General features: G+C 40.8%; 1 pseudogene; it reads left to right on the top strand.

Moving 5' to 3' along the window:
* Positions 1-1076: 1076 nt before the first annotated feature.
* Positions 1077-13321, top strand: part of LOC113689307 (CYP enzymes assisting alcohol dehydrogenase-like) — a 40114-nt pseudogene continuing 27869 nt past the window's right edge.

Consider the following 13321-nt stretch of genomic DNA (forward strand, 5'->3'; position numbering starts at 1 on the left):
CTAAGTTTAGTAAGTTTCTAGTCAATTATTACCCAACTCCTTAATAAGAAGATCTGTAGATCTAGCCAATTAACTTCTAATTTTCAATAAAGTACTTCTATTTAATTAGGATGCTGCAATTCTGGAAACTTAAGTCATGAAAATCAAATATTAGTGCAGTACAACTGGCTTTCTTTAAATTTGGACAATAATCAATTACCATATGAATACATGGAATATGCAAATATAAATATTATTATAAGTTTTGCTTTGTACTTAACTTGTGAAAGTTGGGACTTAACTTGTGAAAGTTGGGACCTTCTTGAACCACATATCTGCCATTAACTGCTCTGGTTATCAATTATCATGCCTTACCTAATTTCTTGGTAATGTAATCATGGTGGAAAAACCTTTAGGTGCTTTGAGAAAGGGCAAATACACTTTAACCCTTGGTTAATTCAGGTATCTTTAGTATTGACCGAATTGACTGAACATGTAAATACTTAAAAGAATCTTTCCATATCTTTTGTGTTTTAAAAAGACGGTTAGTTATGCACTCGAAAAGGAGCATGATTCATGCCAAAAAATAAAAGAAAAAGTAGCATGGTGTGAAATTACCATTTTGCACAACAGTTTAGATGATCTCTTTGGTGATAAAATTCAGGGATTACATATTAATTAGGTTTCTAAACAAGTTATCAAATTTGATTAGTTTAATCATTAGGATCACCCTAGTAGTCAGGGAAGGAATGGTAGAATCTTCCCCTTTTAGCTTCAGAAAATGAATCCTTTTAGGTTTTTAATACTCATAACCTGCAGCACACGTCCCTTTAAACTAATATAGGACTATCGATATTGATATAGGTATAGATTACATAATAATAAAACTAATCCATTTGAACTCCTCTGCACTCCATCATTATTGCCACCGTCTTATCCTCTGATGGGTGCAGTAACTCTCTCTATCATAAAACTTTACTACTATATGCTACAATTGTTGTTGGGGTTGGGATATAATATTATTGTTCTTTCAGCTGCTTAGCACTACACGTCAAAAAACATAGCACACAATATCGAGGAAGGCTAGAGGATGGATCATGTCGACCGGCAGCAGCTCCGACGTCATAACTTGCAAAGGTGAACTCACTAATGATTGATTAGTTCCTAGCCACATTAACTAAGTCTTTCTTTCTTTCTTTAAATGTTTTGTTTCGGATAATACAAGGAATTGCCTATTGTTAACTTTGTTAGTCTCTTATGCTGTTTTTCTTTCTGTATCACCAAATATTAGAGTACTCCGTTTAAGGCTTAATTGATTGATGCTACTTTCACTTGTTTTGGCATTGGAAAATGTTTTGATCAACTGGGGGGAAAAACAGGAGTTGTGTGCTAGGGACCAGGCGAGGAACCCAGGGTAGAAGAGATTGAGGTAGAACCTCCAAGATCAGGTGAAATTAGGATTTAGATGTTATTTGCTAGCCTTTGCCACACTGATATCTTATGCTACAAGGGCCTTCTAACGGTTGCTACTCTTTACTCCCACCATTTTTTGGCGGTCTTCTGTTTTGATCTTTAACTCAACTCTCTTGCTTTCTCATCACTTTTGTTAATGCTCATTCCAACCTCTATTATTCCCTCGAGTTCTAGGACATGAAGGTGTCAGGTAATTGATTTCTCACCCAGTCACTCTTTTGCTTTTCACATTTCGCTTTAGCAATTAAGTTCCAGTTTTCATATTTCAGTTTTCAGCTTTATAAATTTTATAAAGCGCCTGAAGAGATCCATAGTTAACTGCTTTTATCTTCTATGACTGTGCCTTTCTCCAGCAAGAGAGAGAGTGTTGGTGGACGAGTTTCTCAGCTCAAAGTGGGAGACTTAGTCATTCCTACATTCTTGGGAGAGTGTCGAGAATGCAACAACTGTACATCGGGAAGGACAAACCTATGCCAAGCATACCCTGTACAAGCTTCCACTGGATTAATGCCGGACGGTACATCAAGAATGTCCATTATTAGTTAAGGAGGCCGCCAAATGCTGTATCAATTATTTAGCTGCTCTACATGGTCCCAGCATACCGTTATAGATGCCAACTATGTCCTCAAGATAGATTCAAGAGTAGCTCTGCCGCACGTTAGCCTCCTGTCCTACGGCTTCACCACCGGGTTTGGAGCAACCTGGAAGGATGCCAAGGTTGAAAAAGGTTCTACGGTCACTGTTTTTGGTCTTGGCACTGTTGGATTGGGAGTAAGTGCAACATTAGCTTGCCAGTGTTACACCAACTAAAGATTATGTTTTGTGTTGTTTTAGACTAGGCGTACAGGTGTATCGTTGTAGACACCAAAATTTTAATTTTATTTAATTCAATTTTAGCTTTATTATTATTATTATTATTATTTATTCTTGTGTTTATTTTATTTTATTTTAGTTGATTAAATTTGTAAAATGATAGTTAGTGTTTATTTTTGCTTATTTTAGTAAATTAGGTTCATCATTTTTCTTTTTTAGACATTTTTGCACTAAATTTCTAAAAAAAAAAATTCTCACAAAAATTTTTTTTTAATTCAAGTGCTTCAAAATAAAATGAAAATTAGTAATGCATTTAATATTTTTTGGTTTCCCTAAACTTGTTTTGAAAAACCAAAAAAATAAAAGAAAAAGAAAATAGGTGGAGGCCATGCACAATAGCTAGGTGGAGTGCATGCAAATGAGACAAGTGTCCTTATTTCTTTGACACCACAACACGTAAGGGGATAGGTGGCTAGGATAGGTGGAGCTTGGAAAAAAATTTGGAAAAAACAAGGAAAGAAAAAGAAAAGAAAGGAGGCTTCGGGTAAGGAAAAAAAGGAGAGGAAAAACCGAGAAGGAAGGGAAAACTGGAGAAGGGAAGGGTTTCGGGGGCTACCTGGAAAAGAAAGGGAGAAAAAGAGAGGCTGAGAGAGGGAGAAAACTAGAGAGAAATCTTCGGGCCAAACAAGATAGAACAGGAAGAAGGGAAAAAGGAAGAAAGCAAAGAAAGGAAGAATGTTTCGTGGGGGAAAAAGAAAGAAGAAAAGGGAGAAAGCTAGAGAAAGAGAGGAACAGGGGGAAATCTGGGGAGGATTAGAAGGGAACCAACAAAGAAAACGAAAGGAAAAAGAGAAAACTGAAGGAAGAAGAGCATTTTTTGCAGAATTTTTTTAAGGGTTCAGGTTGGTTTTTTGCCATTTTGGGAGGCAAATTTCTCCACTGAATCGGTTTCTTTTTTGAGGTTTTAGGACATCTAGGATATCTATGGAGGTAGAGCTTCAACTTTCGTGCAGAGATTCTTTCGAAATCACGTTGGGAAGATGTCCGAATCGTTGCTTGAATTAGCCCGCTCGTCAGCACTGAAATTTTCTGCAGCAACCCTCTTGAGCTTCATTTCCGGATTGGCGTGATCTTTTGAGAGGATTTTCACGTTTGACCTTCTTCACAAAGGTTCCAAGGTAACTTTAGCTTCTCCCTTTTGTTGCTTTAACACCATTTTATGAGAATCCAAGTGCATAACCTGTGATCTTGAGTTGTTTTTGCTGTGGTTGATGTTTGAGTTGTGACGGAGCCGTTATCCTTTAGATCCTCATGTACACCAGTTAAACGTTCATCTTTATTTTAATAAAATATTACCTTTATTAAAACCCCAAAAACGGGAGATGGTTACAAAAGATATAGAGAATAGGCTGGAAGAGCCCAACCGCCTAAGAGTGCACTAGCCTAAATGATGGAAATTCTCTAGCATCCAAAGCCAAACAGCCACGGATCCCCCGTGGAAGGAGATAGAGAGAGTCAAAGACCATACTCGGGTACCTTAGCAGAGCAGCTAACTTATCCGCGACCATATTTGCCTTTCGAAAAATGTGCTGAAATGAAAAGGACACCTGTTCCAGTAGCCTGCGAAATTTTCTTAGCACATTGCAATATGACCAGCCTCCCAGTGCCAATGACTTGACTAGCAACACCAAAACTGCTGAATCCATCTCCACCAAGACCCCATGTAGTCCCCTTGCCGCACACAGGCGCAACCCCTCCAATACAGCTAATGCCTCAGCCTGCAACACCCCGTTCTTCCCAAACTCTTTGTAGAAAGCGAATACCAATCTACCATTCGAGTCTCGCAGTACCCCTCCTCCACTAGCCCTCCTGTTGACCACACTAGCATCCGTATTTAGCTTGTACCTTTGAGCAGGGGGCTTCGTCCATGTTACCACCACTGCCTGCCGTGTTCGAGTCACCGAAGATGCGAAGCTCGCCAACTCGCTATCCAGATCCCCATAGAACTGTGCCTTCTCAAGTTTCTTTGCTCTTCCCAAGTCATAAATGAAATTAACCACCTCCCAGACAACCCTCCGAGCAGAAAACTCTTGTCCTTCGAACCGTGCCTTATTTCGTCCCTGCCAGAGGAACCATGATACAAATATAGGGAGGATATAACGGATATGGTGCATCGGGATGCGAGGCCGCAATGTGGCCCACTTCCTCCATTGAAGCTGAAGTTCATCGAATGGTAAGCGTGGCATGCCAAACATGGTACCAAAGTGCCCTCAAACCTCCTTTGCCACCAGACCACTGATAAACAGGTGGGGCACCGACTCCTCCTCCTTGAGACAACAGGAGCATCTGGATACCATGGCCAGCCCCCTCCAACGGAGGACCGAATCTAAGGGGACAAAATTATGCAACAGTTTCCAAGCAAATATAGACATCTTCAGCGGCACACCCCTATTCCAAACCATACCATGCATGGAGAAGGCCCCTCGATGCTGTCAATATAGCTCCCATGCAGAGGTTAGTGAGAAGCACCCTGTAGCCGACCCTGTCCACATGATCTGATCCTGCCCATCGAGGTCGAAAGGCACCTCCACAATCACATCCACAAGGTGGCTCGGAAGCCATTGCAAGAGACGGTCCCTATTCCACCCATCCCGTCCCAAGAACTCCACCACTAAAAAATGAGGCTTGTCCCTACTCTCCAGCAACAAGGAACGTAAGGGTCCAAGCTCACACCAGTTGTCCAGCCAAAAATTCACTATACCCGAACCCAGCCTCCAAGTAATGTGAGCATCAGCCATCTCCCGTATGCCCATTAGGCATTTCCATGTCCCCGTCGGTCGTGCTACTTCCACCTAGAGTGGATGTTGATCCCCTACATATTTTGAGAACATAAAGTCTGACCAGATAGATCCCCTTTGTCGCAGCCTCCACCAAAGCTTGTAGGAGAATACTTTACCCATATCCTCTAATGACTTAATCCCCAAACCCCCTCCTCCCTGGGGAAGCACAATTTCTCCCACGATGCCTAATGAATCCACTTATAGTCAGGTGCTCTATCCCACAAGAAAGAGTTAAATATTTGCCCTAACGCAACCAAGACCGCCTTAGGAGGTTTAAGAACCTACAAAAGATACATCGGCATCGAATTCAATATGTGCTTTAACAGAACTAGCCTGCCCCTTGAGGAGAGGATCTTTGTACTCCAGTGACAGACTCTCGCTTGGACCTTTGCAATAATCCCATCAAAGAGCAATGATTAACACCTGCCTCGAGTAATGGGGACCCCAAGATATATTAGAGGAAAGAACTGCCGCGGAAACCCTAGGATATGAGAGACCAGATCCACTTGCGCCTGAGTCGCCCCAGATGGACACACAAAACAGCTTTTTGGCCGCATTAATCTTTTGGCCCGAATACTTTTGATACTGCCTGAAGAAATCTCCGATTGCCTCTAAGGTCTCCCATGACAATCTCGTGAACACAATAACATCATCCGCGAATGCCAGGTACGGGACCTTAGGTTCTCCAACCTGAAAAATCTGTGACGGCCCTGCTGGAACAAGGTATGAAGCCCCCTCCTAAAAATTCAGCAACTAAAACGAATAATGCCGGAGAGATCGGATCCCCCTATCTGACCCCTCGCGTTGATTTAAAAAATTCTGTTGACGTTGACAAGCACAGAGAACCAATTATTTGCAACTAGGTGGAAGATCAGATCAACCGCTTCTTCCTGGAAACCAAAAGCCCGAAGCATAAAGAGCAGAAACGACCACTCCACTCGATCATATGTCTTTTCCATATCCAACCTTAACATGAGGTTCGGACTTTCCAACCGACGATCAAGTTCCTGGGCATGCTCTTGCGCCAAGAGAACATTATCACTGATTTGGCACCCCGGGACAAAGCCGGACTGCCAAGAAGAAATCAGTTGGGGCAGAAGCTTGTTCAACCTATTGGTCACAAGTTTAGATATAATCTTGGAGCTAACATTACACAGACTAATTGGCCAAAAGTCCTGCCATCGAGATGCCCCTTTTAGTTTCGGTATTAACACAATTAATGTGCTGGTAACCCCTTGAGGTAGCCACCCGCCCTTAAAATAATCTTGTGTAGCAACCACCAATTCCTTCTTAAGTATCCCCCAACATGCCTGATAGAAACCGGAGCCAAAACCCATCTGGACCTGGGCACTATCCGGACTGATCGAGAATACTACTTCACGAACTTCCTCCATTGACGGCATAGCCAAGAGGCTCATGTTGTCCCCCATAGACACCTGTGGAAGAGCGAAAGGCAATACAGGATGCCGATCGGTATCCCTATTCGATGTGAACAACGTCTCAAAGAACGATGTTGCGGAGCACTTGATATCGGTAGCAGTTGTCAACCACTGCCCCGTCGCACTGTGTATCCTGGCAATATAAAGGATCGCCTTTGTCGAACTGCTGCATGGAAGAAAGCAGTGTTTGTGATGCAGATACGGGTACGCAACAACTTCAACCTTGGGTCAAGAACAACATTGACGGTCCGATGACAAGATCAAGATCCAAGAAGGTGAAGGAAGCTTTACAAGCCTTGATCATTCACCATACAAGCAAGGAACAAGCTAGGTTTGAAGATTTGATGGACCATGACGTTACTTTGTTCACTTGTACGTTTGAAGTGAAGGAATGATCTCATACTTGTTAGTTTAGTTGGTAGTTGTTTTAAGACTGTCTAGTTTAGTAGTTGTTAGGCGTTAAGTATTTTATTACTTATTGGACCTTATCGGAAAGCTTTAAAGAGCTGGCTCTTTAAGCTCTTTATGCGGACTGAATTTCTTTCAGGTTTATGTGGGCCGGATTTTTGTCCTAGTTTTAGCCTATAAAAAGGCACCTATTGTATGCGTGAAAAGACAGAATTTTTTACAACCAGAAATCGTGAGAAATTTTCCTTCAAGTTATTAATCGAACTTACTCTTGAATTCTTGAGTTCATTGCTTAGGATTCAAATCTGACTTTATCGATTAGTTTGTTCCCTAATCGTGGTGTCTCTTCATCCATCATTATTTGCTTAAGGTTGCTGATTGCCTTTGTGTGTCAGAGGTCTTGAGTTCATGAGAACAATCGAGTTCAATTTCCATTGGGAGAAACGATCCAACTCTGATAATTACAAGGTTGGGAGGTTCTATGAGGGTCTTCCCCTAGGGTTGCTCATCAGTTGGTAATCAGAGCATCAGGTTAATTCTCTTTCAATTGAAGTTGTTCATATCTTATTAGTTTGTGTCTTTTGTCAAAATAAAAAAAAAAAAAAACTGTAGCGATTACTGTTCACCGTTACTGTTCCGAAATACTGTTCATCGTACTGTAGCGTACTGTTCACGTTACTGTTCATCCGAGTAAAAAAAAAAACCTGTTGGGTATTGTCTTTTTGTGTTTTCTGTCCAACTTTTGTTCTTGAGTCTGTTATATTTTTGTTTGGGTTGTTAGGGTTTAAAGACAAAAAAAAAAAAAAAGAGTCACGTACCTTATATTGTTTTTAGTGTCCAAGTTGCTAGAGTATTGCTGGAATTTTCTTTTGAGTATTGCTGAAATTCTGTTTTGCCTATTTCTTGAATATTGGTTGTTGTTCTTGCAAACCCTAGACACCACAACATAATTTGGGAAAGTTCTTGAGTTCCTTGAACAAAATTCTTGAAGTTCTTGAACCACCAAGTCTTGTTTTGAAAGTTCTTGAACAATAAATCAAGAACTAGGGCCTTCTTGAAATTTGCATAACCTTCATCCGTTTTTCTTGAACTTGTTGGTGTGACCTGAATTTGTGTTCCTTGAAGAGGCGAAGCAAAAAAAAAAAAAAGAACAAAAAAGAACAAAAAAAAAAGGAAGAATAGAAGGAATTGGCTCTCACACAAAGGAAATCAAGTTTCCCAAATCTTGAGTTTCCAATTCTTGATTGGTCTCCAATTCTTGATTAGTCTCCAAATCTTGATTGGTTCCCAAAAAAAAAAAAAAAAAAAACTTGAGTCTCCAAATCTTGATTGGTTTCCAATTCTTGAGTTTCCAACCTTAATTGAATTCCAACAACCCCAAACGACCTAACCAGCCCCAAACACCCCCAAATCAGTTTCCAAAACCAAACCTAAACCGTCACAAACACCATTTACCACCCAAATACTGGCCAGAAACTCAGAAAAAAAAAAAAACAGCTGCTCAAAAAAAAAAAAAAGAGGTTCTAGCTTCGGGTAGTGTTTCTAGGATTTACAAAATTCTGCTTTGTGTCTTATTACTTGCTTATAGGGTAATTAATTCTGGAATTTTTGAGAGTTTGAGTTGTTTTAAGAACTTTGAGAAGAAAAATTGAGAGTGAGTGTGTTTTCTTAAGTGATACACGAGTGCTTTGCAAGGTAGACTAGGATACACTTGTTTTGCAGGTTTGACAATATGTCTCAAGAGGGGAACATGCCTGAGCCGTCTGAAACCAACGTGTCACTCAAACTGGTGCTCCAAGCTCTTCAAAAACAAGTGGAGAGACAAGAATTTGTGACGACACAACTATCCGATAGGTTGGCTGCCATTGAGATGCGAGGTACTGGAGATATTCCCAATAGAGCTTCAAGTGCTCAGAGTGTTGAGCAAGATGCAGATGATGAGGGGTATCATTCTAACACCTCATTCCGATCAAGGAAAAGCCACAGGGAAGCGAGGGAAGGTCGAGACCGACCTAGGAGAACTGATGACAATCTTGGTTCCATCAAGACTAAGATGCCTACCTTTCATGGGAAAAATGATCCTGAAACTTACTTGGATTGGGTTAGGCGAGTTGAGCAAGTGTTTGAAGTCCACAGCTACTCTGAAGAGAAAAAGGTGAAACTTGCGGCTATTGAATTTGAAGATTATGCATCCATTTGGTGGGAGCAAGTATGTGCCATAAGAAGGAGAAATAGGGAACCACCAATTGACACTTGGGCTGAAATGAAGCAAGTGATGAAGAAACGATTTGTACCCTTCCATTATACCACGGACTTGTACAATCGGCTCCAACGACTCACTCAAGGTTCTAATTTGGTTGATGAGTACCACAAACAAATGGAGATAGCGATGATAAGGGCCAATGTCCAAGAGGATCCGGAAGCAACCATGGCAAGGTTCCTTAATGGATTAAATCCTGAAATCAGGAAGAAGGTTGAGCTTCAAGACCACTTTGAACTTCAACAAACGGTGTCGTATGCAGAGAAGGTGGAAAAGCAAGCCTTACCTCTAAAGAGACCTAGTGGCCGAATCACTACATCCTCTTCCACCCCTTGGAAAAGAAATCAATTGCCAACATCCAGTGCTTGGCCAAGACAAGGTAATAGAGAGAGGGAAAACAAGCGGATGGAACAACCGTCCCACCCGAGTGCAACTTCTTCTAAACCAACCCCATGGCCGACTCTTTCAGGAGTAAATACATCTACCAACCAGCCAAGGGCATGTTTCAAATGCAAGGGAATTGGCCACCTCATGGCTCAATGCCCTAACCGAAGCATCATGTATATGAATGAAGAGGGAATGTGGCAAAGCGAAGGGGAGGAGGAATATGCGGACATGCCATCGCTTGAAGAAGAGGGGAAGGATGATGATCTGGTTGAAATAGAAGAGGACCCCGTGGCTCGAACTATGGTGACTATGAGAGTGCTAAATGCACAAGCTCAAGAAGATGATCTCCAACGGACCAACATTTTTCATACAAGATGCAAAATTGGAAATGAGGTATGTCTCATGATCATTGATAGTGGCTCTTGTACTAATTGCGTAGCTGCTGAATTTGTTGAGCAAAAACACCTTCCATGGACTTATCACCCTAAACCCTATAGACTATCTTGGTTAAATGATGGGGGGGGAAGTCAAGGTGACCAAACAAGCTTTAATCGCTTTTTCTATTGGTCTGTACAAGGACCAAGTTTTATGTGATGTAATTCCTATGCAAGCTAGTCATGTCTTGTTGGGACGTCCTTGGGAGTATGATAGACAGGCTGATCATATTGGACTTACCAATAAATATAAGTTCATTATGGACAACCTCAAAATCACTCTTTCACCATTGACACCTACACAAGTGTATGAAGAACAATTGCATTTAAGAAAAGAGAGAGAGAAAAGGCAACCGAAAGAAACAAAGAAAAAGCCGAATGAGAGAGAATGAGGAAAAAAAGAAAGTAGAGGCCGAGTTGAGTGAAAAAGGAAATTCGAGTGGAAAAAAACTCAGTGAGGCCGAGAGCTTGAAGGTGAAAAAAAGGAACTTCTATGCAAGTGTGCGTGAGGTAGATATGGCTTTGAATGCACAAAGTCTTCTCGTAGTACTTCTGTACAGGTAAGCTGATTATTCTTCTTTTTACACACTAGGCATAACCGATTCTCTTCCTAGTGCAATCTACTCTCTTTTGCAGGAATTCAAGGATGTGTTTCCGGAGGAACTACCGAAAGGATTACCTCCAATTCGAGGTATTGAACATCAAATCGACTTTGTTCCTGGAGCAATTCTACCAAATCGACCAGCCTATAGAGCAAATCCGGAGGAAACAAAGGAAATCCAAAGGCAAGTCGATTCCCTCCTTGAAAAGGACCAGGTTCGTGAATCTCTTAGTCCCTGTGCAGTTCCCGTTATTTTAGTACCTAAGAAAGAAGGGACTTGGAGAATGTGTACAGATTGTCGTGCAATTAATAAAATTACTGTTAAGTATCGTCATCCCATTCCTAGGCTAGACGATATGTTAGAAGAATTGCATGGAGCAATCATTTTCACTAAAATTGACTTAAAATCTGGTTATCATCAAATAAGGATAAAAGAAGGTGACGAATGGAAAACTGCTTTCAAAACGAAGTATGGTCTTTATGAGTGGCTTGTGATGCCTTTCGGCTTAACAAACGCCCCAAGTACTTTCATGAGATTAATGAACCATGTTTTAAGGCATTTTCTTGGAAAGTTCGTTGTTGTTTATTTTGATGATATATTGATCTTTAGCAAGTCTTTAGAAGAGCATGTTGAGCATTTGCGACTTGTTTTAAGTGCCTTGCGTGAAAATAGGTTATTTGCTAACCTGGAAAAATGTGTCTTTTACACTCCTGAGGTTAACTTTCTTGGTTATATTGTTAGTGCAAATGGCATAAGTATTGATCCCGCCAAGGTAAAGGCTATCATGGAGTGGCCGACTCCAACCAATGTGTCTCAAGTAAGGTCTTTTCATGGTCTTGCAAGTTTCTATAGGAGATTTGTTAAAGACTTTAGTACTATTGCAGCACCTTTGAATGAGATAGTTAAAAAGAATGTGGGGTTTCAATTGGGAAAAGAGCAAGAAGAGTCGTTTAATAAACTTAAAAATTTGTTAACTTCAGCACCTATTCTTGCTTTGCCTAATTTTGATGTGATGTTTGAAGTTGAATGTGATGTTAGTGGGATTGACATCGGGGCTGTTTTACATCAAAATAATAGGCCTTTGGCATATTTCAGTGAGAAGTTGAGTGGGGGAGCTCCTAATTACCCTACTTATGATAAAGAATTGTATGCTGTTGTGCGTGCTCTTGAAGTGTGGCTGCATTATCTTATGCCTAAGGAATTTGTGATACATACTGATCATGAATCAATTAAATTCCTTAAGGGGCAGGGTAAGTTGCATAAAAGACATGCGAAATAGATTGCATTTATTGATTCCTTTCCATATATCATTAAATATAAGAAGGGAAAAGATAATGTCGTTGCGGATGCATTGTCTAGAAGGTATATTTTGATCACTAACCTGAGCACTAAGTTACTTGGTTTTGAGCACATTAAAGACTTGTATGCACATGATGCTGATTTTTCTAATGTGTTTCAAGCTTGTGAACATGCTGCATTTCAAAAGTTTTATAGGCATGAAGGCTTCTTGTTCAAAGAAAATCGCCTATGTATTCCCAACTGTTCACTTAGGGAATTACTTGTTAGAGAAGCCCATGGCGGAGGGTTGATGGGGTATTTCGGTATTGATAAAACTCTTGACATTTTGCATGAGCATTTCTATTGGCCTAAAATGAGGCGTGACATTGCTAACATTTGTGATAAGTGTTTAAAGTGTAAGCAGGCAAAGTCAAGGAGTAACCCTCATGGATTGTATACTCCTCTACCCGTACCTCATGCTCCTTGGACAGACATATCCATGGATTTTGTGCTTGGTTTACCAAGATCTTCTACAGGTATGGATAGTATCTTTGTTGTAGTGGATAGATTTTCTAAAATGGCTCATTTTATCCCTTGTAGGAAAACAAGTGATGCGCGCCATGTTGCTGATTTATTCTTCAAGGATGTGGTTAGATTGCATGGAGTACAGCGTACTATTGTAAGTGATAGGGATGTGAAATTCTTAAGCTATTTCTGGAAATCACTTTGGGGAAAGTTGGGAACTAAGTTGCTGTTTTCTACTTCTAATCATCCCCAAACGGATGGTCAGACTGAGGTAACCAATCGAACCCTTGGTGCTCTACTTCGAGCCATTGTTCAAAGGAACTTGAAGAAGTGGGAAGAATGTTTGCCTATTGCCGAGTTTGCATATAACCGAACCACTCATTCTACTACCAATCATTCCCCTTTTCAAATTATTTATGGATTTCAGCCGCTAACCCCTCTAGATTTATCCCCTATTCCTGTTAATGAGTGTTTAAGCGCAGATGGTGTCAAAAAGGCAGAAGCTGTTCGGACCTTGCATAAGAGAGTTCGAACTCAAATTGAGAAGAAAAATGCGTAATATGCACAACATGCAAATAAGGGTAGAAAACATGTTGTATTCGAACCCGGTGATTGGGTTTGGGTGCACATGAGGAAGGAAAGGTTTCCAGCATTTCGACGGACCAAGTTACATCCAAGAGGCGACGGATCTTTTCGAGTACTAGAGAGGATCAACGACAACGCATACAAATTGGAACTTCCAAGTGAGTATGGCATAAGCGCATCTTTTAATGTATCTGACCTATCTCCTTTTGACTTTGATACAGACTTTGAAAATTCGAGGATGAATCCTTTCGAGGAGGGAGGGAATGATGCAGATACGGGTACGCAACAACTTCAACCT

The sequence above is a fragment of the Coffea arabica genome, chromosome 5c (genome assembly GCF_036785885.1).
Source record: "Coffea arabica cultivar ET-39 chromosome 5c, Coffea Arabica ET-39 HiFi, whole genome shotgun sequence".
In the NCBI taxonomy this organism is placed as follows: Eukaryota; Viridiplantae; Streptophyta; class Magnoliopsida; order Gentianales; family Rubiaceae; genus Coffea; species Coffea arabica.